This window comes from Calidris pugnax, unplaced genomic scaffold, assembly GCF_001431845.1.
Source record: "Calidris pugnax isolate Ruff unplaced genomic scaffold, ASM143184v1 scaffold44, whole genome shotgun sequence".
Lineage (NCBI taxonomy): Eukaryota > Metazoa > Chordata > Aves > Charadriiformes > Scolopacidae > Calidris > Calidris pugnax.
The window spans coordinates 26,189,893-26,215,351 of NW_015094506.1; the positions used below are offsets into that span (position 1 = coordinate 26,189,893).

The following is a 25,459-nucleotide window of genomic DNA, read 5'->3' on the forward strand; positions in this document are numbered from 1 at the left end:
GCGTTGGGGGAGGGAGAGGAGGGAGGTGAAGGGGGACGCGAGCAGCGAGCGAGTCAGAGGCTGCCTTATCCCAGCGCGGAGCTGCCGGAGCTGCCGCGCGGGGGAGGGGAAGGGAGAGGCGAAGGCGGGCGGCCTTGGCGCTGCCCGCCCCGGCCCCGCCGCTCGCCGGGGCCCAGCTCGCTGGGCTCCGAGGGCTCCAGGGGGCCGGGGGAGCGGGTGGCGGAGGCGCCGGGCCGCGGCGGGCGCCGGAGCCCGGGGGTGGCCGGGCGAGGGGAGCTGCTGCCCGCTCCCGCCCTCCCGCGCAGCCCGGGCGGACGGGGCCGTTCCTGAGGGATTCCGGCGAACCTGTAATGAATGACAGGACGATCTAGCTCCTCGTGTAGCTAACTAGGTCACTGTCAGCACTTAATTACTGTTTGTTTCATTTTAGTGCGTGCCTTATGAATAAACCGGCTATTAGGCTGAGGCTTCAAGTAACACTATCCAGCACCAAGGTACAAAATGTGTGTATTGGACTCTGATCTTGTGATGCCAGCTTGGTAATAATTACCGTTTTACGTTAACGATGTCTTGGTTCTTATAGCATGGCTCTTCAGCTTACAGCTGAAACAGTTGGAGATCCCCTATGCTAAGGCTGTGGAGCTGATATTAATATTACACCACCGCTTTTGTTGTTTCTATATTGACGGGGGCTCCCCCCCCCCCCTTTTTTTGAGGTAGAGAAAGGGCTTGTAAATTTAGACTTTTTTTTTTTTTCCCTCTTATTTATCTGCCTTAATATGCATGCATTTTAATGGGATCAAATAAAGGTGATGATCTTTTTCTGGTGGAATTGATATTTTTTAAATACCAAAATTATGTCGATATTTAAGAATTATGAAATGTCTCTTGTTGCATATTAAGGAGTCAAAGATTAAATGCAGGGGGAAAAAATCTTGCTATTCAGGAAAAAATAAGCCTTTTCTTGATCTCTGTATAGTACCTGTCAATGCAATTTGAATGTCTTTAAATTGTAAAATAAAACCTGTACAGTTATAAACTGCTTATAAAAGTTATTCTATGCAATGAATTTCTGAGTGTAAATGTTATGTATGGAATGAGCATTCTTGCAGACAGACAGTGTAGATCCAGTAACTGAATTGTCACTATTCAGTAATGGTTGGGTGTTTGCTTCTTCTTGTCGGTTTTTTTGTTGTTGTTTTGGGGGTTTTTTTTATGTGTGTGTGTCTTGGTTGCTTTTTTTGAAGTATAACTGTGCTAAGTGAATCTTCTAATTAGCTGCATCCTGTGGTGCAATTGCAAACGTTTTTTTCTTGAATCTTTAATACTAAATCTTGTGCTTATTACCTATCTACTGAACTGCTGCTATCCAGAGAGCAGGCCACAGTTGCTCTTGTCAGTGCGCCACTAACTCTGCATTTGCTTTCTGGTGGGTGAAATATTCTTGCTCATTTCCATTTTCATTTCTGCTTGTGCTGCTCTTGAATTGTGGCAACATTACATTTTGATTAGAGTAACTGGCATCCCTAGCTGAATGCTACTTACATTAAACAGTAGACTGTAAATACTTAGAAACTGAAGTTAGTGTATTTTGTTTGCTTGTGTGTTATCTGCCTGTGTGTGTATATATGTGTTTTTAGAAGATACAGCCCATCAGAAGGGCTAGAGAAGAGAGTAAATTCACTCTTCAGACTGCAGACAGTAGTGTGTAATACAGTTGCAATCTGAAAAGAAACACAAGAATTACAGGATGAGCATCTGATAGAGGAGAAAGGATCAGAAAGCCAGTGGTAAATTTTAGTGACATTCATCTTAATCATTTTTCATAAAAAAATTTTCAAGTGTTGGAGTTAACTGCATGTGTTAGGCTAAAGAGTTCTCTGTTTGCACAGCTTGCTGTTACAAATGTACACTTCAACAAGGGGCATTTCCTCAGCAAGGTATTAGTACTACCTCTTCTTACTGAATAATATTTTAAAATTCTTTATTACATTTTAGTATGCTAACTGTTTTTACAGATGCTGCTACTTTGTGTAGACCGTAAGTGGCTAGTCTTCAATGGTGCAATATTAAATAATAAATTAGAGGTCTTATGCATGAAATTAAATGCCAAACAGTACAGCAAAGGTGGGAAAGCAGGTGTATAATATTACAGGCTACTTCTGCACAATTGTAAAGAATTTCCACTACAGTTAGTGGCACTTAACTACCCTAGCGGGTTTGGTCTAGATAATCTTTAAAAAAAAAATGCTTTTACATTGAAAAGAACCAACTTCTTAAGTTGTTTATTTAAATGACTTATGAGACTTCCCTCCTAAATCTCCTAATGTGTTGTGCACCTTCCTCATTTCAACTTACTTTTATGGTACTACTACTCAGGAAATAGAAGGAAAAATGGGTTACGTAAACACGGTTGTAAATACTCAACTACATTGATTAAACACCTTTTAAAATGTTATCTGTAATTACTGTAATTTTCTAATACTTGCTGTTCTTCACAAAGGTCCACCTCTTGGAATCAATGAATTTTATGATCATCTAACCTCTAAATTAAAAACACTTCAAAGTTGAGGGTTTTTCAGTTGTGCAATGAAGTATGAAACATGAAGCAGGAAAACCCTAAATGTAACTAAAGGAGAAGTAAAAATAAATGCGTAGACACACTCCCACTTGATTTCAAAACTGCAGTGCTTTTGAAATCTTAAGTTCTTTGTAGGTTCTGACTTACATGTTCTGAACGCTTGGGGTTGGCAGTACTTCAGCAGTAAGTTTAGATTATCAAATTCATATCATTTTCTGACAGGCAAAAAATATTTGCTGCATTTCTCAAGTTATCATACCTGTAATGCAGACGGGGGCCTTCGTGGCGGAAAATGTTTTGAGGTTCTAGCAAGCGTTGATCTGCAGCACAGGAGTCAGGAGTGTCCTGACAGCAAATCAGTGTAAGTTTTTTAGAAGAGAACGAAACATACTTGCACTTAGTAAATAACCTGTGTGAAGCATTACTTTGTGATTACCTCTGTGTTTGTGTGATGTGGTGGATGGCACACTTCCCCTGCCACTATAGCTGTACGCCTTCCCTGAAATAGCACTAAGTGTGATTCATGTTTCTGGCTGGATGTGTGAAAATTTGATTGAGATGCAAAACTGAGAGAGTTCTTCTGAATGTTAAAAAGGAACCATGTGCTCAGAAATACGGAAACGATCAGGTTAAATTTGGCTCAAACTTTAAAGGTTTTTGTAAAGTAAGAATGATGGTATCACACAGGAGTGTGAGGAAGCTCGAGTTAACTTAAAGCAAAACCAGACCTACTAACTTCATAGTGTTTGATAGAAATCTTAAGTGGCGAAATGCTGCTAGTAGGAGAGTCCTCGGCATCACAGGTCTGCCAGCAATATTTGCATGTCACATAGCAGTGTCTCATCTTTATGTTTTTACCAATTCAAATGGCAGTCAATGGGAGCTAAAAATAATGTAGAAATTTCTCTGAGTAAGCGGTTGCCTCCGTTAACTTTTATATAGGGATAAATGAAAAGGGAAGTAGTTTTGTGCAACTGTGAGTGTGTGGACAGACAATACATGTGACACTTTAAGCATTTCAGTGTAATACACACTGCAAAAACTTCTGAAAACTTAAATAGTAAATGAAAGAAATAGTGGTTAAATAACATTTAACCTAATTACTCTATTGAAATTGCCCAAGCAAATCAAACACTTAAAAGCAGTGAAAACATGAATACCTGCAGATGCACTTTTGAAGGAGAAAATTTTGCTGTTGGTTAATTATGATTGTCAGTCTATCTGTTGGTGATCTACTTAATACAGATTTGGTTTTACAGACTGCTGATAGATGAGCAGCATTGCACTGAATGCTGTTGTGTTGCCCAGATAAAAGGAAGTATCTATTTTCAGACTAACTGAAAGGAAAAAAAGTAAATCTCACACATACTGCGTTGCTCAAAAGCTGATGGGACACCTCACTTGAAAATCACACTTAAAACATTGGGCTTAAACTGTTTAACTACAGTAGCATCTTACATAACTGATAAATCTAGTGAGAAACAGTTTTTGAGGTTGTTTACATATACAGGGCTATCAAATGTAGTCAAGTATTGGCTCCTGTTGCTTACAGTAACATGACAGCATTTGAAGCTCATGGGGGACTCTATGACTCTTCATCTCCAGATATTATGAAGATGTTTATTAGGCTGAGCTGCTACTATTTCTGGATTTTGAACCTTAGTGTAAGATCTGCCTCACACAGAATCGTGTTGCAAAGGGGACAACTGAAGTTGCTTAGGAAAAAATAGAAGCAATAGAGTGTATCTGTGCTCCTTTCATCAGTTCTTGATCTTGGAGCTTCCAGATCTGCCAGGATCCCTATGTTTAAGAGCGAGCACGGCACAGAGCTGTGGCAGTGTCTGCTTCTGAGCTGAGATGTGCTCAATACTGCTCAGAGAAGAATGGGCACAGTCTCCTAACCCCTTCCCAGGAGGCAAAGGTAGAGTCTGTGGATATTTGAGGTGGCACCAGTAAAAGGTGTTGCGCAAACTCGTCTGTTGAGTCTTGTCCTTATCAGGCTGGTGTGCAGACCCAGGAAACTGCAGGCTGGGGAAAGGTCTCTTCCCTCTTTGGGACTCCCTTGAGTGTATTGGAGAACTGCACAGAAGCTGGAAGAATTCTTGCAGTCCTGCTGAAAAAGGAAAAAGAGTGATGAAAGAATATATGGGCTCAAGCCAAAGGAGTGAGGGGAAAAACTGATAATTTGGGGTGGGGCAACCCCCTCTCTAGGGGATTTTCAGCAGTGTCACGGGCACCTTCTATTTCAGATGTGTATCTCCTTAGTTGCAGTTACCGTACAGTTTGCGTCCATCTTTTGCTGATTCAGGACTATTTAGCACTGCAGCTATTCACACTTGATTTGTAATCTTCAGGCTTTCCTTATCGTTGCGAGTATTGTATTTCAGTTTCTTGAACACAAACTTCCAGTGACTTCATGTTATGTGCTGTGCTGGGGGTGGCTCGTAGCGAGTTCCTCAGTGTAAATAGCAGTGCCCTGAGCTTACAGTACAGAATGCAGCTTCTTCCTGTCTCATTTCATCCTTCATCAAGTTGCTCTAGCATTAGTTTACAAAGTCAAAATATGTTTGGTTTTTTTTTTAATGCTACAAGTTTAGCTAGATTTAAAAGACAATAAAAGTAAAGTAAGCCTGGCTGCGAATGAAACCATTAGAATATTGTGTTTGATCTGTTACCTCTGCTTTAATAAGTCTGGGCTCATTCTTCACTTTCCTTTAGGAAAATGAAATAATGTCACAGTTTTTCTTCCGAGAGGTTGCCAAGCTATTACAGAGCCCCCATGGTGTTCCTTTGGAATTACTTGTGCTTAGCACTTATGAAAATGGAGTTGTGTGTCCTTAATCCAGGTGTTTGTGTCATGTTTGCAGCACTATACAGAAATTATAGTACATATTTGATAGCGCGAATTCCCCATGTTGTTTAAGTATTGTGCTAAGGAATCCTCTCCTTTTGCCAAGATATGCTAATTAAGCTTTCCAAGATGTGTTTTAATGGTTTTTTTTTTAAAGTTTGGGTAACTAGTTGTAGCCAAGTTCGTATCAGGATCAATTTATGTATTTCTAGAAGAAAATATATAGACATTCATTTTTTTTTTCATTTGCCAAAGAGTTCTTGACTTTAAATAAAAGTCTATTAGTTTTCTGTCTCCCATCTGTGTGACATCATGCATTTGTATTATGATAATCCTTAATTACCTGATCACTTCTTTGAATGCATGTCCTTCAGTTTGAGATGGACACTGCTCACTGAAGTAAAAAAAAAAAAAGAGCCTATGCTTCTTTATCTGCACGTTGTTTAAATGTTTATCTGAAGATAGTTTTTTGGGGTTTTTTTTCATTTTCTTACAGGCTTTTCTGGAGTAATCATTAGGAGAGTATCTGAATGCTCATACTAATGAGTTCCCAAAATTCTGAGCTAGTAGCATTATCATCACTGTAATGCTGAGAAAGCTAAGGCACAGAGGAATTCAATACAAGAATGGCTGCTAATTTAGGGTGATTTTCATTTAATCAAAGCACAGTTTCAATGGATATAATTTACAGGTTATTTGAGAGTAGAGGTAGTTCAGCAGTAGAAGTGCAATAGGAGTGCTAGCCATAACTTTGAACCACATTAAATTCAGCCATAGGCTTTTTCATGAACCGGCGCATACGTGCTGTGGTCCTGTCTGTGTTATTAGGGCTTTGCTTAGTGCAAGATTGTCGTGATGCTCTGTTCTTCGAAACGTTTTCAGCGCCCAGAAGCTGCAGTTGAGAAGGAGGTAATACATGTGGTAGATCCTGCTTGGTATTTCTGCGTGTAGAATCCAGAGGCTGAAATTTGCAACTCAGAGAATGAGAAACACTTTGTTAGAGGCCACCGATTCGATGCAAGAAACTCGCTGCTCTGCATAAATTCCTGGTAAAGACAGAAGCAGAAAAGAGGCATACCCAAGAGGATGCGTTTGCTGTAGCCTCCCAACATCACCCATCCCATCCCTCCCCTCCCATCCTTGGTGCCAGAAGAGGGAGCACGGAGCACGGTGGAGCCCCAGCATCAACTGCAGTCCCCACTGTTTCCTCAGGTAGGAGTAACGCTGCTGGGACAAACCTGCAGCATTGCTGAGGCCTCAGAACTTTCAGAAAACACAGCTTCTAGCTCTAAATATTTATTTATTTATTGCTGTTCCTGTGCAGCTTGAGATTTAAAAGCTTATTGCTTCATCGTGATGTTCAATAGGAAAACTTGCCCAAAAGGCATATCCCTGATTCAAAGTCTACTCACCCACTAGATTTCAAATTCTCCCTTCAAAGTAAAGGCCTTTTCAAGTACATTAAGAGGGCTTTTTCTGTACTGGAGTAAAAATAGGAGTCTTTTTCTCCCCTAGTTTCATACTTACATTCTGGTGAAAATTTCTTTTGAAAACATCAGCTTGAGGCAGATACCTAGCCTGGAAAGCTTCATCCCAAATAGTTTTAGGTTCAGAAAAAAACAGTATATCTTCAGTTGTTTCTTCTTACAAGTTGTCTTGGAACCTGAAGTCCTATCGAAATTCAATTCTGAAAACATATCCTGGTAGCTGTTAGGCTCTATTTGCATTTATAGTCACTATATGCAATGGGATTGCAGAATACCTGTGTGTGGGGCTCAAATAGAGGAAGTCGGCTATCGGGTGATGCGCTCAGCTCATTCCAACATAATGCTATTTACTCAGAGTAACACTGCCCGATACAGAGTCAGTGTATGAAAGGAGGGTAGCAGGTCCTGTACATGTAATCCAAGTAGTGAAAATATTTTTTACAGTGATGATTTTGGTGCTGGCTTCCTCAAGTGGGCATAGGGCTCGGAGTAGCTGAAGCAGTTGTACATTAACTGAGCCATCGGTGGTATCTGAACTGCATCCTTTGTCAGGCAGAGCCGGGGTCACCACATTCAGCCCTAACTGTTGTTAGAGCATCTCAGTCCAAGATAGGAACAGCTTCATCAACTAACAGGGTGTCCTGGGAGAATTCCCAAAGGATTATTTAGTTTGCTAATCTCTGCTCAAGGGCTTCTGGTGGCTTCATTGCTAACAAAGGCTTAGCCTAGTAAATACTGCCTGCTATTACTTTGTTGTTGTTGTTGTTTATTTGCTTACTTTTTAAGAAAGGACTGCCTGATGAAGGGCTAGCGAGCATAATGCTAACGGCTTTTTTGTCCTCACTGTGGTACTACCAGCTTCAGTGAGGTGTGAGAATGATAAAAGAGCTTTACACAGCTGTTTGCTTTATTTGTCCTTACCCTTTCCCCGTCCCATCTTCACAAAATATTTGGAACCTGTCTTCTAGCAATGTGATTAGATCAGAGAGGGCTACTCTGTGGTCACATGCCTCTTGTTTGAGGGGGATGGGGAAACCACAAAAAAACTCCAAAACAAAAAAAACACCCCGCTATAGTTGAGGGAGAAGGAAGGCTTTGCAGTTCCTTTTATATGATCTTCGTAAGCACAGTTTCTGTGGAACTGAGAGTCTGATGGCTTAAAGTTAATAATGTTGTTCTATTAAAAAACTCTTCATTATATGTTCCACTAGGTATTTGGATATTATGCTGAACATTTGTTACAGTGAAGGGTCACCAAATGTCTGCTTTTTGGTGTTCTTCTGGTCCCAGAGAAGATGCAGAAAGGAAAACTTGGTTCTTGTTTGTTCTTGCTGGTTTCAATGGTAACTTGCAGTTCTGGGTATAGAAGTCAGGGAAGCCGAATTCTTCTGCGTGCCTGCAAGTGGTTCAGTGCCAGCTGGAGAGAAGCAGGCAGTTTTCAAACAAATCATCGAAGCAGCTTCAGTGTTCTTCAACATCTTTTCATGTAAAGTGAGGGGATGTGATGTTTGCAAATTTTTGAAGGAAAAATTGGCAGGATTTTAGATGGCCTTTTAGGTAGTCCAACAGATTTTCCTTTGCCTTGGTAGGTGATAAAAATCTACCACAAATTAAATGCTGTGCAGTCACTGGCCTTCTAAAAAGCTGTTGTGCACATGCCAAGACCACAGCTCTCTAGGTGTCTCAAAAATGAGTTGTCCTGCCTGATGTTTCTTAAGTTTCTCTTAAGTTTCCCCTTTGTCCAGTGCCACAACTGGATACTGCTCACTGGAGCTTAGGAACAAATTTAATAATTGGCAAAAGCAAAGCTATCAAATGTATTTTGGGTTAATTTGTTATCGCCTTACTAAACTTGCTGATCTTAAATAGGAGGTAGCAGTAAATTAAAACCCACAGCTTTGTAAAGGCAAATGAAGTTGTGGGATATTTCAACATTTGGAAAGGAATTAGTAAATGGGCAGGGGCATGTGCCTGGGTGTGGCGGGGGGAGAGCCCACTGCAGGCCAGCTATCTAGGGTGGCACATTTTGAGTGTGAACTATCAAAAGCAGCACTGTACCAGCCTGGCTGAGCACCCTGTTCTTTCTGGTGGTGCCCTCCACCTATCAGTAAGAGAACAGGAGCTCTTCAAGTCACAGCTGCCATAGCTGCTTCTGGGACCTGAACTCAAATGCCTAAAAGGGGTTTGCGTCACCATTTAAGCCCATGGGGTCTTACACGTCCATGAAACTGGGGTCTAGCCACTGAGTGGTGGAAATGTTGGATTGTCTCTCAAAACCAGAGTCCTGGTATTCTGTGTAATGTTGTATGGATGATAAAAGTAGTCAGGACTTAAGTACTGATAAATAGTTCTCTTTATTGTGCTTGGTTCGTGTCAAAATTAATGGGACAAAGCTGCTGCCAGTTCTCAAAGGCAGTAAAGATACTTGCAAAGAAATACTCTGCAGCAGTGTTGCCAATTAAGTTTTAGTAAGGGTTTACTATTTAAAATACCTCATATGTATCTTGATCTCTAAAAAATTACTTTTCAGTGTTTTTGTGGAGGTAGGAGAAAGTATATCATTAATATGGAAATATAATATTTTGTCTGAATATAAGGTACAAATTATGGTTTGGATGTATATACATTTATAGAGTTTTATCCCAGAAATTAGCTGTCCTAAGTACTCTCCCTCATATTCCGTGATGCACTGCTTACACAAGAAATAAGGGTGTGTGAAGAAGAGATGGGAGCATTGCAAGCAGCTGATACGTGTGTGCTTCCTTTGCACATCAGTCACGTCTTACAGTACACTGCAGTGTCAGTACAACTTCGCAGTGGTTTGCACGTTGTTGTATTGTTTTAAAAACACTTTATACTTTGCAGTGGTTATTTAACTTGCAGACATGAACAATAAAGTTTTGTTGTTTGAACTTCTGCCCGCCTCATTGTAGTGAAAGGAGAAGTATGAGCTATGCAAACAGATTTTATTGAAGTATAAAAACAGAGCCAGAAATTTACACAGTCTACAGAAATGACATGTCATTACCACAAAGTAGCTACTACAGGAAGCAGCTCATGAATTGTGTGCCAGATTATGTATTAACTTAAGACTCTACTTACCCCAATACATAAAATTAATTGGGGACAAAATATTCTATGTGCTTTAAGAGCCCCTTAAACCTTTAAGGCAGGGAAGAAAAATCTATCGGACAACTCCTAGCTCTTTTGTTGGACATGTTTTGATGTAAAAGCTCAAATCTCTTCAAAACATTGGAATTAATGTAATTTAGGAAGTGGTAGTCTCATGGGGTCACCTCTAAATTGTGATCATGGGCATGCACAGTGTCCATATCTCCTCTTGACCAATGTGGGTCTCGTGGTGGTGTTTCATTCCAGGAACAACTAAGATTTTGGGCAAATCCCTGATGCCGAAAGCCTGCAGGTAAATAATTTAAATAATGATATCACTAACCTAATACAGTAGTTGACTTGCCAAGCTAGTAGTGCATGAATTGGTAGCAATCTGACTAGCCGGTTTCTGAATGGCAGTAATAGCTTCATCCTGCAGCAGAATGGCTTTTTATAGTTATGCACTAAATAAACTGGTGGCAAGTTCTGGAGCCACTGCTAGTGGTTAGGTAACACCAAGTTGTTCCACAATCAGTTTAATATAACTTAAACCGGTGCTGCTTCCCAACAGAAGCATGCCACCCACCTTCATGCTCTTCTGCCTTCCTCTTGGCATTAGCATTCACACAGCTGTACTGCAACCTAGAAAAACTTTAGTTCATATGAAAATTTACAGGACAAAAAAGTTACCTTTTAAAGGGGCTTGTTACCTAAGAAGATTCACTGTGTGAAAGGTGGTGTCGGTGCAAGAGAAGGTGGAAATAAGCGTCAAGGAAAGGCAGGGCTCCTTCTTTCTCTAGTCCACCTTCAAAGGCTTTAGCATCCACACCGTTCAGATACCAGCTGCAGGACAAAGCATTGTCCCTCTTGTCCACACTGATCAGGGAGTGGAAGAAACTTGAAATCAAGGCAGTTAAGTGCTGCTGCCAGTTCCTTGTTGCTGTTTAAAAGGATGATGAAGAGAGGTGGTGAGTCTTCTGATAAATATTTCCTCTAGTTTGTGTAGCCCAGTTGCTACAGGCGTTCTGAAAGGGGTGCACCTGGCTGAATAGTTAACTGAGCTCTTTTATTGCTTTTTCAGGGCAGGTGGAGTACAACTGTCATCTTGTGGTATTTAAAAGAAAACAGAAATAGAAAACTAACTTTCATTTTACATGCAGCACGTCCATGTGGGATGGACACAGACAATAAAGAAATTAGTTAGAAAAAGCATTTTGGCTGATAATCACCCTATTATGTTTTCCTTCTGTTGCCTATTCTCAGCCTGTGTGCCATAGAACTTTGCACTGCATCCAAAGAACTAAAATTTGGAGTTTGCAGGCCTTGGAGATGGAAGGAAGTTGAGACTAAAATATCCATAAAGAGCAATGTTTGCTGGATATTTTCAAGATTGAGATTTGGAAATAAGTTCCCTTCACTTATGGAGAATCTAAGATAGAACCTTTTGGACTATAGCACATCTGTATTTAAATTTCCAATGCATATGTACTCTCCCCACCCCCCTACATTTTTCTGTGTGTAAATTTTAAGATAAATACATATATGAAATAAATTCCACACCTGAAGGAGTGCCCTTGACTTGTTTGAAAGCCTTAGGAGGCTCCAGAAGGACAAGTCAAATGCCTCTGCAGTTTAGACCTTGGGACAGGCTCAAAGTGCTCAAAGTTAAGTGAACTCCTGTTGTTTAGTGTAAAACCTTTTTTCCCCACAATAAGACATTATAAAAAGTAATCTGTGTTTATTATGTAAGCTAGAGCAGAGGATAGTCAGAAATGGAAATGAAGAAACAACTTATTTATCCCTCTTTTTAAAAGTAAACATTTCAGCTTTTAACTACAAAGTCCATACTCTTCCAGCCCAGCTGTTGTACTTCTCACACAACTGAGAAACACTATATAAAGCACTTGGAGTTATGACAGAATTTCTCTTTCACTTAACTGCAGTTTCCTTCTAAACTAGGTCCTGGTTCAGCGTTTCATGTAAAATCAAAGGAGTCAGGTTCTTCAGAATTGCTGTGACTGAACTGAGAGGGCAGCATCACATTTTTCTCTTAAATGTAGTCTTGGATGCCTCACATGCATTAGACATCCATTAAAGCTTTTCATTTCGCTTAAAATGCTTAAAATACTTTTAATTTACTTTTCTTCAGATACCTTCTTGAAGTTTTATCTTTTCATAATGCTAGGGAAAAAAAATCAGAAACAGCTAATTATTAAATATGTAGACATTATTATATTAAACATGATTCTTTAACTGGTTAATATCTGTTTTCACACATATTGTATTTTCCTATTTCAAGTGAACTTACCTAAACTTTATATTTGTGAAATCTTTGATAGTGTTATGGGATTATTCACGTATAAAGTTGTGCACACAGGTGACTGAAGGAGCACAGCTTAAGAACACAAACACTTCCTGGTAGAGACTAGACTCTCTTCGGTATCTTCGGGACCTAAGATTTCCAATAAAATGTGACATACTGATTGGGGACTCTTAAGTGCTACCACAGTAAAAAAAAATAAAAATATTTACAGCTGAGTTTATCAATAAAATGAAGTTTGAAGGAAATTATAATGCCTAAACTTAAATTGGTTGACATGATTTAAGATAAAAATTAGAATTTTTAAATGGCCCATTTCATGAACCTGGCTGTGTTTTCCAGTGGCAGGAGGCCATACGGAGCCTGTATTCCTGCTTCTTGCCACAAAGCCCAAATTTGTTATCCTTTAACATTCACAGTGTGATACTTGTTGATGAAGAGAACAATGAGAACATTCTGCACTTGAAAAGCAACCCATCTTCCAAAGGAATGGGATTACTAGTCTGAAGGAAAAGGAAAATCTGAGCCCTGATCAAAAAATCATCATCGGTGCTGCATAGTATCCAGCTTGTAGGTGAAGAACTTTAAATATAGTGTCCTGCCACAAATAGTCCTGAAGCTTGGCTGTGATACTTGAAAAAGCTGTGTAGTAGTCAGTCAGTAGGAAAATACGCAATTTTAAGTTAGATTTCTAACCTGTCTTTTACAGAGGAACAGAATAATTGCCCTGGAATAGGAACTGCAAAAGTCATGAGTGAGTGCAAAAGAGGTCCTCAGAGCTTTTTCAAGGAGAGGTACTACTGTCTGCGGGTGCCTATTCTACTCAGGATTTATAGCCTAGAATGCTATCCTGATTGGTGTTTATGTCCTTTCATTTAAAATAAAATGAGGACTCCTCTTCAGGAAGAAGAATTGTCATCCTCCTGCTTCAAATAGATCAGCTGGGAAGTTGCAGCCTTCAGTGAAGAAAAGACAGATTCTATTTTAAGTGATAGACCACATCTGTATTCACCTTGTAGGATGGATGCAGGCCCTATTACTCAAGCTTAGAGACTTTGCCCGTTTTCGTGTAGGACATGAGTCAGGGAGTGCCCCACACAAGTTTCTCTCAGGGATGATGCTGTGGTGGAGCAGCCTGCTACAGTGTATTTTAGACAGGTGGTGAGTTGTTTTCTGTTTATGAGGCATTCAAGATGTGTATGCGCCTCTACAAGTCTTCTCCAAAGACTGCTTTTCACTCAGCCTAATTTATAAAGGCTGGATCCTATCATCTCCTGTGCAAACCAGGAGCCTTAACTGCCTTAGAAGGTGATGTGTTTCTGACAAATGTTCAATCCATCATTATTTTAGAACAAGAAGAGATCAAGAGCTTGAGCAGCAGAATTACAGATTCAGAAGGTTATGAAAACATCATTAAATTGAGAAGTCTACGGCCACATTAAATAGGCAGGAGCTGTGAACTGGCAAAAGCCTTCATTACTGAATCAATATGAGGCTGTTCTCCTAAGAAGTCCTCCCTCAAGGAAGCAGCTCACTATGTCAAGATTTCTTGGGCACATGAGATTAGCAAGGAAGCTCATTGGCAAGTAAAATATGGCAATGGGGAGTCATCTCCAGCACTGTTTCACCTGCTAAGACCCTACATGAAGTAACTGCAAGCATGCTACCTTTCTCATCTTTGTCACTGATGAGTCTAGGAGTGTTCCAGTGTTCCTTGAACACTGGTGAGTGGATAGGAGTCAACATGGGTAGGACTGCTCTGCTCACCTCCATAGCTAGCACCAGCAACCTGAGAATGTCCTCTTAGTCTCCTTGTCTGCTTCTAGCCTCATTAGGGGTGACGAAGGTAGCACCTGTCACAACAAGCCTCGGCACCACAATGTTTCTAACCTCACATTTGTATCACATTTTTCCTCAGGATACGTTAAGAGCCTTATGAGCCCTTTGCATCAGGGCCACGGTATTCCCCAGTGCTACAGCTGTGTTAAAGGAGCCTTCTCCCCAAGATTTCCTGTGGCAGGTGATAAGGATATTCAGATCTTGAAGGCCAAGTGAGATTTCTGCTGTCATGACAGTAAAAGTGCAACTCCTTATTCTGGGGAACACCAGGTTCCAGACATGCGTCAGCACTTGAAGCATGGATTAGGTGCAAAAAATCTGATGACAATTTCTTGACACAGGTGATCGGTGAGTCAACTAAGGGAAGCAGGTGCTCTGCTGGGCCTGTTACTTGTGAAGAAATTGGTTGTGGGTTTGGAGGTTGAGGGCATCTTTGGCTGCAACCCTGAGATTGTATAGTTAAAAATGCTGAGATACATGAGCAAAACAAACAGTAAAATTGCCAGCCTTGACTTCTGGAGTGCAAATTTCAGTTTGTTGAGGGATCTGCTGGGCAGGATCACATGGGAGACAATCAGCTAGTTGATCTTCAAGAACAGCTTCCTCAAAGCACAGAATTGGTCCGTTCCAAATCACAGGCACATGAGCAAATGTAGTATAAGGCCAGTATGGATGAGCAGGGCACTCCTGACTTACCTCAAGTACAAAAGAGAGGTATGCAGAAGGTAGAAACAGGCCTAGGGCTACCTGGATGGAATATAGAGCCATTGTCAAGTCTGCAGGGAGGGAATTAGGAAAGCCAAAGCTCAGCTGGCATTGAAATGGCAAGGGATGTGCAGAACAACAAGCAGGGCTTTAGTAACTATACTGGCAACAAAAAGGCAGCATGTGGAAAACATGGGCCAAGTACTCTGTGTGGCAGGGGGACATGCTAACAAAAGGCTTGGAAAAAAATGAAGTGTTCAATGCCTTTTTGCCTTTTATTGTTATGTTTTGTTTTCCCTTTTTTTTTAATGGTAAGATTTACCCTCAGTCCTGAGGCTATTAGCAAAGTCTGAGGGAGTGAAGCTGCAGCCACAGTAAAGACTGAGCACTTAAGCCAACTGGACATACACAAGTTCATGGAAACAGATGGGATGCATCCAAGGGTGCTGAGGAAGGTAGCCCATGTCACTGTGAGTCAGCTCCCCATCAACATCAACAGGCTGTGGTGACTGGGGACAGAAGGAAAAGGCAAATGTCAAAGGCTAAGCAGTTTATCTTCAGTCTCCTGGAAGATTTCCTCCTGGAAACCATTTTTGAGCTCATGAAGTGCAAGAAGGCAATTAGAAACAGGCAGCATGAATTTATCAAGGGCAAACTCTCCCTTATCAGCCTTACTGGTTGATGATGGTAAGATGACTGGTTCTGTGAACAAGGGAAGAGTAGTGAATATTGTTTACCTTGACTTTAGCAAAGCTTTTCCCAAGGTCTTTGATAGTATCCTACTAGTTAAAATAGTGAGATATGGACAGGATATGCAGGTGATAAGATGGATGGAAAACTGGCTGAACTATCAGGCTAAACAGGTTGTGATTGGCAGTACAAAGTCCATCTGACAGCTGGTTGCTAGTGGCAATCCCCCTCAGGGACAGGTTCTGGGGCCAATGTGGTTTGGTGTCTTCACTGTTAATGATGTGGACTATGGGAGAGAGTGCACTATCAGCAGATTTATGGATAACACCAGCCCACAGGGGAGCAGTTGATATGCTGGAGGCCAGGGCTGTTATTAAGAGGGACCAGGACAGGCTGGACGAATAGGTTGACAGGAGCCTCACCCAACTCAGCAAAGGCAAGCAAGAAGTCCTGTATTGGGTATGGAATAACCCCCAGCACTTGCACATGCTGGAGGTCAACTGACTAAAGAGCAGCTTTGCAGAAAGAGACCTGGGGTCCTGGTGGACATACGGAGCATGAGTTGGCAGCCGGGGCAAACAAGGTCAACCTCATCCTGGATTATATTAGCAAGATGTAACCAGCAGGTCCAGGGAAGTAATTGTTTCCCTCTATTTGGCGCTTGTGAGACTGTCTCTGGAGTACTGTTTTTGGCTGCCTGGCACAAGACATTGACATACTCTTTTTTTTTTAATGGTAAGATTTACCCTCAGTCCTGAGGCTATTAGCAAAGTCTGAGGGAGTGAAGCTGCAGCCACAGTAAAGACTGAGCACTTAAGCCAACTGGACATACACAAGTTCATGGAAACAGATGGGATGCATCCAAGGGTGCTGAGGAAGGTAGCCCATGTCACTGTGAGTCAGCTCCCCATCAACATCAACAGGCTGTGGTGACTGGGGACAGAAGGAAAAGGCAAATGTCAAAGGCTAAGCAGTTTATCTTCAGTCTCCTGGAAGATTTCCTCCTGGAAACCATTTTTGAGCTCATGAAGTGCAAGAAGGCAATTAGAAACAGGCAGCATGAATTTATCAAGGGCAAACTCTCCCTTATCAGCCTTACTGGTTGATGATGGTAAGATGACTGGTTCTGTGAACAAGGGAAGAGTAGTGAATATTGTTTACCTTGACTTTAGCAAAGCTTTTCCCAAGGTCTTTGATAGTATCCTACTAGTTAAAATAGTGAGATATGGACAGGATATGCAGGTGATAAGATGGATGGAAAACTGGCTGAACTATCAGGCTAAACAGGTTGTGATTGGCAGTACAAAGTCCATCTGACAGCTGGTTGCTAGTGGCAATCCCCCTCAGGGACAGGTTCTGGGGCCAATGTGGTTTGGTGTCTTCACTGTTAATGATGTGGACTATGGGAGAGAGTGCACTATCAGCAAATTTATGGATAACACCAGCCCACAGGGGAGCAGTTGATATGCTGGAGGCCAGGGCTGTTATTAAGAGGGACCAGGACAGGCTGGAGGAATGGGTTGACAGGAGCCTCACCAAACTCAGCAAAGGCAAGCAAGAAGTCCTGTATTGGGTATGGAATAACCCCCAGCACTTGCACATGCTGGAGGTCAACTGACTAAAGAGCAGCTTTGCAGAAAGAGACCTGGGGTCCTGGTGGACATACGGAGCATGAGTTGGCAGCCGGGGCAAACAAGGTCAACCTCATCCTGGATTATATTAGCAAGATGTAACCAGCAGGTCCAGGGAAGTAATTGTTTCCCTCTATTTGGCGCTTGTGAGACTGTCTCTGGAGTACTGTTTTTGGCTGCCTGGCACAAGACATTGACATACTCTTGTGAACGCAGCAGAGTGTCACTAAGGTCACGCAGGCTGGCACATACAAACGTATAAGGAGAGCATGGTGGGGTGAATATAGAGAAAGATTCAGACTCTTCTTGGACTCTTATGGTGATAGGGGAAGTAGCTAGTGGACACAAGATGCAATACAGGAAATTCTGCATGTAAGGAAAAGTATTTTCACTGTTAGGATGGTCAAATGTTGGAACAGGTTTTCAATAGATTTTGTGGTATCTCCAAGTCCTTGGAGATCTTCTAAACCTGACTGAGCAACCTGCTTTAGTTGGAGTGGGTTTGAATGAGAATTTGGACTAGCTGACCTCCAGGGATCACTTCCAATCTGTCTCATCAGAAGGGCGAGGCAGAGAACAACAGATGGCAGCTCTGCTTGAGCACTTACTGCCCTCAGAGAGCTCGAGTGTCCAGGGTGAGGCACTTACGCATTTCAATGCCAAAAGATGGCAGCTGAGATTCGGGTTTGAGGACTGCAACTTTAAATGTAGAACCCTAAAATGTGTCTGGCTCTTAATACCGAACTTTGAAAAGCATGGATCTATTTTCAAAGAGTGTATGCTTCTCCACTGAAGACCTAAGAAGACCTAAGAGGATGACAAATCAGGATTGCTTTGAGGGACGTTTTCCTTCTTATTGTCCTAAGATGAGATTGGAGGTAGTAGAAAGTGGCAGATGTTTTGGAGTGGCCCTGTTGTTTTCAGGACGGTAAATTGTTGTTTTCCTTTGTGGGTTTCTTATCTGCTTAATAGTTAATGCATATTTGTCTGTAGATGACTAGTGTACAGGACTGCAATTGGCACCTTTTTGGAGTTAGGTCATAGTTGTCCTCTAACTGGTGTTAATTCCCATTTCCAAACACTCTGCTTAACTTCAGCATCAGCAAAACTCCATGAGAATGGGACGCTGCTGCACTCTCAGTGTTGCGCGGGGCTGCATGTGGAGCTGTCCATTACAAGAAGAATTGTGTAAAATGAAAAGGTGACTTATATTATTCTTCCTCTTAAAAAGTATGCACATTCTAAACAGTGCTTGGAAAAAATGTCATTGATCTCCTTATGACTGTGATCAAATTCTATACGTTTTATAAGAAACAGTATGAACCTATCTGATGTCCCACTAAAAATTTAATGTATGTGATACATATTTTAATGGAATATATGACTTTTCCTTCTTCTGGTGTGATCATTCACTGTTCTGCAAAATTGACAGGGATCTCTGATTTGGCAACAGCTTCCACAGGTCTAGGTAACAGGACAAATACAAGGGATAGTCAAAACCCTTATCTTAAAGAAAAACATACAGCATATTTTTAACTTTTGATAACTAGAAAGTATTACTTGTATTTTGTCTTAAATCTAGCATTTCGTCATTAGTTTGATAATGCTTCTCTCTGTGTGACAAAATAGAATGTAAACACTCTTCTTCTTTCCTCAGTAGTATGTTAACAAATCCACACACTGGCTTATATTTTATTAGAAGTATGGGGAAGAGGAAAGTGGGATTTACCAAATGCAGAAAGAGAAAAATATTTATCTGTTTTCAACACTTGGATTAAATTATATCATGCTATGTAAGAAAAATTATGTGGCTGTTCAGTTTTGTTCTAGAAGAGGTTCTATGATCCAATAACTGTAACATTTTCAGCGCATTTAATAAAAGCCTCACTCAAATGCTGGTCACAAGAATGTGCCTCTACAAAAGAAGTTGTAACTAATGAGTCTCTTTTCGCTTAGTTAAGAAAATAATTTCTATTTAAATATCTTTGAAATTTCAAGATCTGCATATTTTTATAAGCTATAGTTTAAAGCCTATGATAGAATCTAAAAACTATCAAACATACAATCTTCCTAATGTGCCAGGACTTTGATTACATGAAATACTTTGTTGGTTCATGGTGAATATTCATAAATGGTATATATATGATAGGTATATGCACAGTTTAAAACATCATTGTAAAAAAAAAAAAGCTCTATATCTATGGGAATTTTAAAAACCCTGAATAATTCCTTTCTATCTCTTTTTTTATTTTTTTTTATTTTTAATTAGTGCCTGATTTGGGCATATTAACTCAGTATAATTTCTGTTATGGTAATGTCTCTGTAGGATCATCAATAGTTCCTCTACAATGAGAACTGGAAGATAGTCTATATTAGCTACCAGTTTACTTGAACATGTCCTGGAATATCGCTAGCCTTCAGTCAAACTCATTGAATTTCCCTCCTGTTTTGGATTGGGTAGAGGCAGCTGATAGGCCTGGAGTCATAGTCAATGGGGATCTAGTCAAAAGGGTCAATATTATCCAGAAAGTGAGTCAACTCATTTTAAAGCAGGCATCTACTTTTAGTCAGATGAATCACTCTCTAGACTCCATTGATGTACATACATCAAGCTGGATGAGATGGATCCCATCCTTGGATTCCCTAGATGTTTCTGCTCATGTGTTTGAGAGTGAATTGAAGCACTTCAAAAAGAAGTTTGTAGGGAGTTTGTCTCAGCCTTATTGAGTTAGGCCCAGTAGTTAGTGCATATGTCCTAGCCTTACTGAGTTAGCTGTAAGTTACCAGCTTAGCATTGCCGGCTGTATATGTGGACTCTACTATATATGAACTCTTCATGGTCCATACCTGAGTCTCTGGTGCATTCAGCTTTTAAATATGGTGAGTTCTTTTGCTGTTCTTAATAAAAACTGGCTTTGATAAAAGCCATATTTAAACTTTATAAAGCTTGATTTTTAAATAGCTGCAGAACTTATCAATTGTTGGCTGACAGATTCTAAAAAATCTTCCAAGCGTTGTAAGAGCTGTCCCAAATCTGTATCACATACAAATTGTGACTGAACGTCATTATAATGCATGCTAAATTTTGTCTGTGGATTTGTTTACTGGCATGTGAATGGAGAAACAGCCCAATCTTATTGTTCTGGACCTCCAACCACCATGTCCTTTCTCAGAAACAACGAGAAACATGGAAAGATTGGGTTGAAGCTGCAAATTTGCTTTAAATAAAAGAGAGGAAAGATAAGTCTGATGGATCAACGTGCACAGGAAAGGGGGAAATGACCCTGACCATCTGATGTCTTTGGCTTATCCACGTTGTTTTCTCCAAACACTGTGCCCTTTTTTATCCCCATTTCCCACCTCAACTGGGTTGTTTGCCTAATGCCCAATTCTGTGTCTTCTATAGCAGGTTGCTGGCAGTTTGGGGAAAATGATGTAAGAACAGATAGCCTAGATTGGTGGCTGGCAGTTTGTAGGTCCTTGTAGCAACCACCAGTGCCACATTTCATCACAGACAGGGTAGCCCTTAAAGGCTTTAGTTTGCAGATTGGAAATGTGCCATGAGCATGCAGAGAGGATTTGAGCAGATGTCTTCCACTGACTCTTGTTTGCTTTGCATGAATGAAGAATAGAGGAAGAAATTAGCAGCAGCATGAAATTTAAGGAATTGGTATTCTGTATTTTTTTTGTTAATCATCTCTCAAGTAGCATGACATCTGGATGGGAACTACTTTTTCCTCCTGAAATGTTGTGATAGGGCTGCTTCCACCCCCACTTACTTCAAGGCTGAAATCCTTGAGACAGGTTATTTCTTCCTCTGCTCTGCATCCATCTGTGTAATTCTGGATGCCCTTTGCCTGGAGGAAGTCACGGCCCAGCTCAAGGTGCAGAGGCTTCCTTCATAGCGTGGGAGGAGAAGTGGGAGTGGATTTCACTCAGAAACCTCTGATCAGGAAGCTGCCTGAGCAAGCTGGTGGGGAATGGCTGCATTCCAGGGGAGTTTCCCAATTGCTTCACCATTGGGGGAGCATATCCTGGCCATTCTTCAGCTGCCTTTGCCCAAGCACTTGATCAAGGGGTTGTGCTTGAAGGCTGTTTGCCCATTTGGCCCTGCAGGTGAGACAGGGAGGGAGCTTCCTGTTGTGGGAATCTCATTCAGGCTTAAGAGGTGAGCTACCAGGTTTCAAGCTCTGTTAAAATAATAAGGCCAGGATTCCTTGCCTTGTGGCAAAACTATATGTTCACAGGAATGTAAGTATTATAGTACCAACAGATGCCTCAAGGGAGATGGTGAAGCTCTGCAGTGCCTTTGAACCTTCCAAGAGCTGGTGCTAGATAACAAAAATGTCTGGTACCTCTGCATTGTGCCCAAAATAACAGGTTAAGCTAGGTTTTATGCTTGCAGGGATATTTTTTCACTGTGTGAATTCAATAATCTGGTTTTGCACCTGTAAGAAGCTGATGTGCTACTTGTCTCTTCCTTGGCCTTTAAATAATTGCAGTTTGAAAAATGTTGTACAATGTCCTTAACATGGGCTTTATGATAAGTACACATTACATCCTGTTTACATGGTGACATCCGGTAAAGCATAATTATTGATGATTTGTCTCACATTTTGTTTAGTTGTATTACAGGAGAAAAGTCTCAATATATTTAAAGATTATTTCTTTAAACAGTTTGCTACTGTGATTTAAGCAAAACTTCATGGGTTCTTTTTCCACAATCTTGTCGTCTTTAGAAATTCTTCCCATTCCAAGAAATAGATTTGTAAGCTGGAAAAAAATGTCAGGGAATGTGAGTTTGCATCTTCTTTGCTGACTATCAATCTATATTCTTGTGGAATTAAGTTTGTGAAGATTGCAGTTTGCTTACACCAAGTAAATAATAGAAAAAGAAGGCATGCAAAGTACCAGTGTTTGAAAAGTAAAGTCAGCTTCAAATAGGAGAAGTGTCATTAATTTTAAATACTGTAGCTACCAATAGTATGTCCATCTTCAAATCAAGATGCCAAACATAGATTACACAGGTATTACTGAAAGAATGTTTGTGGTGTTTCTTAGCTGTGAGACCAAAGTAGATAACCTAGAAGTTTCTTTTAGCTCTAGAGACTTTGACTACGCGTCCAACCAAGACCTATTAAAAGGAGAAAAGTCTCATAGCAAGTAAGCTCTGCCTTGTGCTGTATGTGGAGACACCACATTTCTGCTAGCTGGACCTGATGGAATAACTAACAACATTCGGCTACTGTTCTCACATGGCCAGCTTCAGTTTTGGGTGCATATTCTAACAACAGATAAATCTTGGGGCTGAGATGACTTTTCTACCTTTTCCCACCAACTATGTGTTCATCTGCCCCATCCTTCCCAACGTGTGCCAGTCTGCTGTAATCCCCATCCCTGGGTTCCGTTCCCATGCTCCTCAATTAGCCAATCCTAATTTAATTTATCAGGTTGTTCATCTGGGCCCTAATCTTTTTGATTAGTAAAACCTTGTCTTAGGAGCTCAAGGCTCCAGCCTTCTTGTCAATCACTTCCAATTCCTCAGGTCACATCCCAGTCCTTATCTGTGTTATAACCTAGCCAAATCAAGCTGATTTTCTCTTTGCTGCCTACCCTATCTATCTCTTTCCGCCTCCTCCATCCTCCAGCCCGTCTTAGCAGCCTTGTCTCCAGTCTTACCCCAGCTTATTTGTCAGGTCAGTTACTACTTACTTACTCTGTTGAAAATCTCATGAGATTTTATGCCTCTCCCATTTTGTCTCCTTTCCCCTACCCTTCGCTGGTCACGTTATGTACTGTACTTTAAGTGTCTAAGTCTGCTAAAGAAGGAAAGGGAGGCCATGTTAAATCCCTGATGTTGGATAGTTGATAGTAGAAATAGTCTCCAGTGTTCCTGTATAATCACTAGAGAAAAAAGCAGACTTCTTTGAAGAGCTGGTTCATAATAACAAAGGCAGCTGCTTGAAGTAGAGAGTGGACAGTGTGAATACCGCTTAGAATGAGTTATCAGAGTAACTATAAGCAAATATGACACTTCCTCAATAGACTGAGGCAATTCCTTAAGGCTGGTGCACTGCTGAAGTTTTATCCAGTATTCTACTTAACCTGAAATGCCAGACAAATGCATCTAACAAATAATGACTATAGAAGATGTTGTCTGCTGGAAAATTTTTTCAAATTAATGAAAACAAATACCTCTACCCTCTTACTTATTTGTGACTGAAGTCCTAGAGTCACAATCACAGGTGTTTGCAGTGGAATTGGAATCATCATTGCTGATATAAGTAGAGGTCCTCCAGGGAATAAATAAATTGACCTTGTGTCTCGCATAATGAAAATCCTACGTAATCCTTGAGTGACTCCACCTAAATACAATAGAATTTAGTTCTAGATTCACTGTAAGAACTAAATAAGTGACAGTGTGTCGAATGTCAGGATCCAGGTCTCAGAGAAGAGCAGTTAAATGACAGAGGACAGAGAACAAGAAAGGGAGTAGACATGTTATCACTTGCATGGCTCATTTAAAACTTTAATATGTTTTAATTAAGCAGGAGATCTAAAATCAATATATCAAGATACTATGTAATAAGGCATTGTTTATATAGCTCACAACAGTAGTAAGGAAACTATTTAGCCTGGTGTCTCAAAGAAGTAGGGCTTCTGAAATCATGCTGTTCACCTGTCTGTATCAGCCCACCCCCTGAAAACAGCATTTGGCCAGTTTCAACAATGCACCACAAGTAGAGGTTCTCGCAGCCACTGAGTTTCTAGAGGTTGTGCAGAATAGCTGGTGAGGTGGGCTTGTGCTGGGAGCTGTTTTGTCAGAGCTAACAGAACTAGCTGTAAAATCACAGCCTAATGCTGAATCAGCTGCCAAAAACTGCCCCAGCTGCGCTTGGCCCAGCCACTGTCGTCTCCTACTTCATCTTACCCCATCTACTCCAGAGGCTCATACCTGGGCAGCTTCCCTGTCTTGTTCTCATGAGTTTGGAAATATGCTCTTATAGGCAGATAAACACCACTGAGGGAAAGGCTTCATATGAGTTTCGCTCTTACTGGACACCAAAAACTTCATATAAATAGTATGATGTAAGAAAACTTGAATCGGAGTTTGTGCTACCTTAGATGTTCAGTCAGTCAGGGTTAAGACGCAAATCCAAAAGGAAAACAAGTTTTCTAGGATTGATTTTCACTGAATTGTGTTTTAATTAATCAAACTTTCAAGTTTGGCTTCTAGCAGGACAATTACTACTACTAGAATGACAGCTTTGCTGTCCTTCTCCTAGGAGAGGATCAGCTTCATTATTTAAATAATCAGATGAAATCTGGGAATAGCAAATCTTAATTTGATACTGAATCAGAATACCATGTCCAGTTTCAGACACCAGACTTCGAGAAAGAAGAGAATCAGCTGGAGACAATCCAGAGGAGGGTGACAAGAAAGATCAGAAGTGAATAAATTATAACCTAAAAGAAAAAATTGAATAAATTATGTTAGTTTAGTCTGACACAGAAAAGATAGAGCGAAGACATTATAACACAAGAGGTTACTCCAAGGAGGAAGAGAACAATCTATTTCCCTTGCCTATGTTTGATAGAACAAGAAGTAATAGGCTTAAATTACAGCAAGGAAGATTTATTTTAGAAATTACAGAAAACTTCAATGGTGAGGATAGGGAATAGATTGCTTGGCAAGCTTTTGGAATTTCCATCTCCATTGGAGATCTGTAAAATTAGAGTACTTGAATAGCTGCTTCCTGCAGACAGGAGGATGGATTAGGTGTGTTCTAGAGGTCCCTTCTGGTTCTACTGTATATTTTACTCTAGTAGTAGAACTGTAGTTTAAAAGATAGGCTTCACGTACTCTCCTTACGTGATCTCATCCTTGTCTTCAAGCAGTGATAAAATCCTTCTGTAGAAAAGAGAGTAAACAATGCTATTACTCCAGTGATCTTGTAATGAAAAATGGAAATACATCTTGGAATAAAGTACTTTTTGATATACCTTCATTTAGATAATTGCACAGAAGTACTTGGAAAGTTGGCTGTAATAGGGGAAAAACATACAATGTGATAAAATTCATTTGTTTAAAATTACTTTTTCATCACCTGTTACTGTTGTACTGAATGATATCACCATAGATCACTCATATGAAAACTTCAGAAATCAATTGAATAGAATTGCTCTAATTGTATTCAGAATACTAAATATAGTTTTAAATTTCTATATTATCATTCCTTCTAT

The 25,459-nt window shown here is 40.6% G+C and overlaps 1 long non-coding RNA gene across 1 annotated transcript in view; it reads left to right on the plus strand.

Moving 5' to 3' along the window:
* Nucleotides 1-52: 52 nt before the first annotated feature.
* The window catches only part of LOC106900929, a 44,467-nt gene continuing 19,060 nt past the window's right edge, over nucleotides 53-25,459 (plus strand). The window contains exon 1 of the long non-coding RNA XR_001414221.1: nucleotides 53-494. This is a non-coding gene — a long non-coding RNA (uncharacterized LOC106900929). The remainder of the gene's footprint in view (nucleotides 495-25,459) is intronic.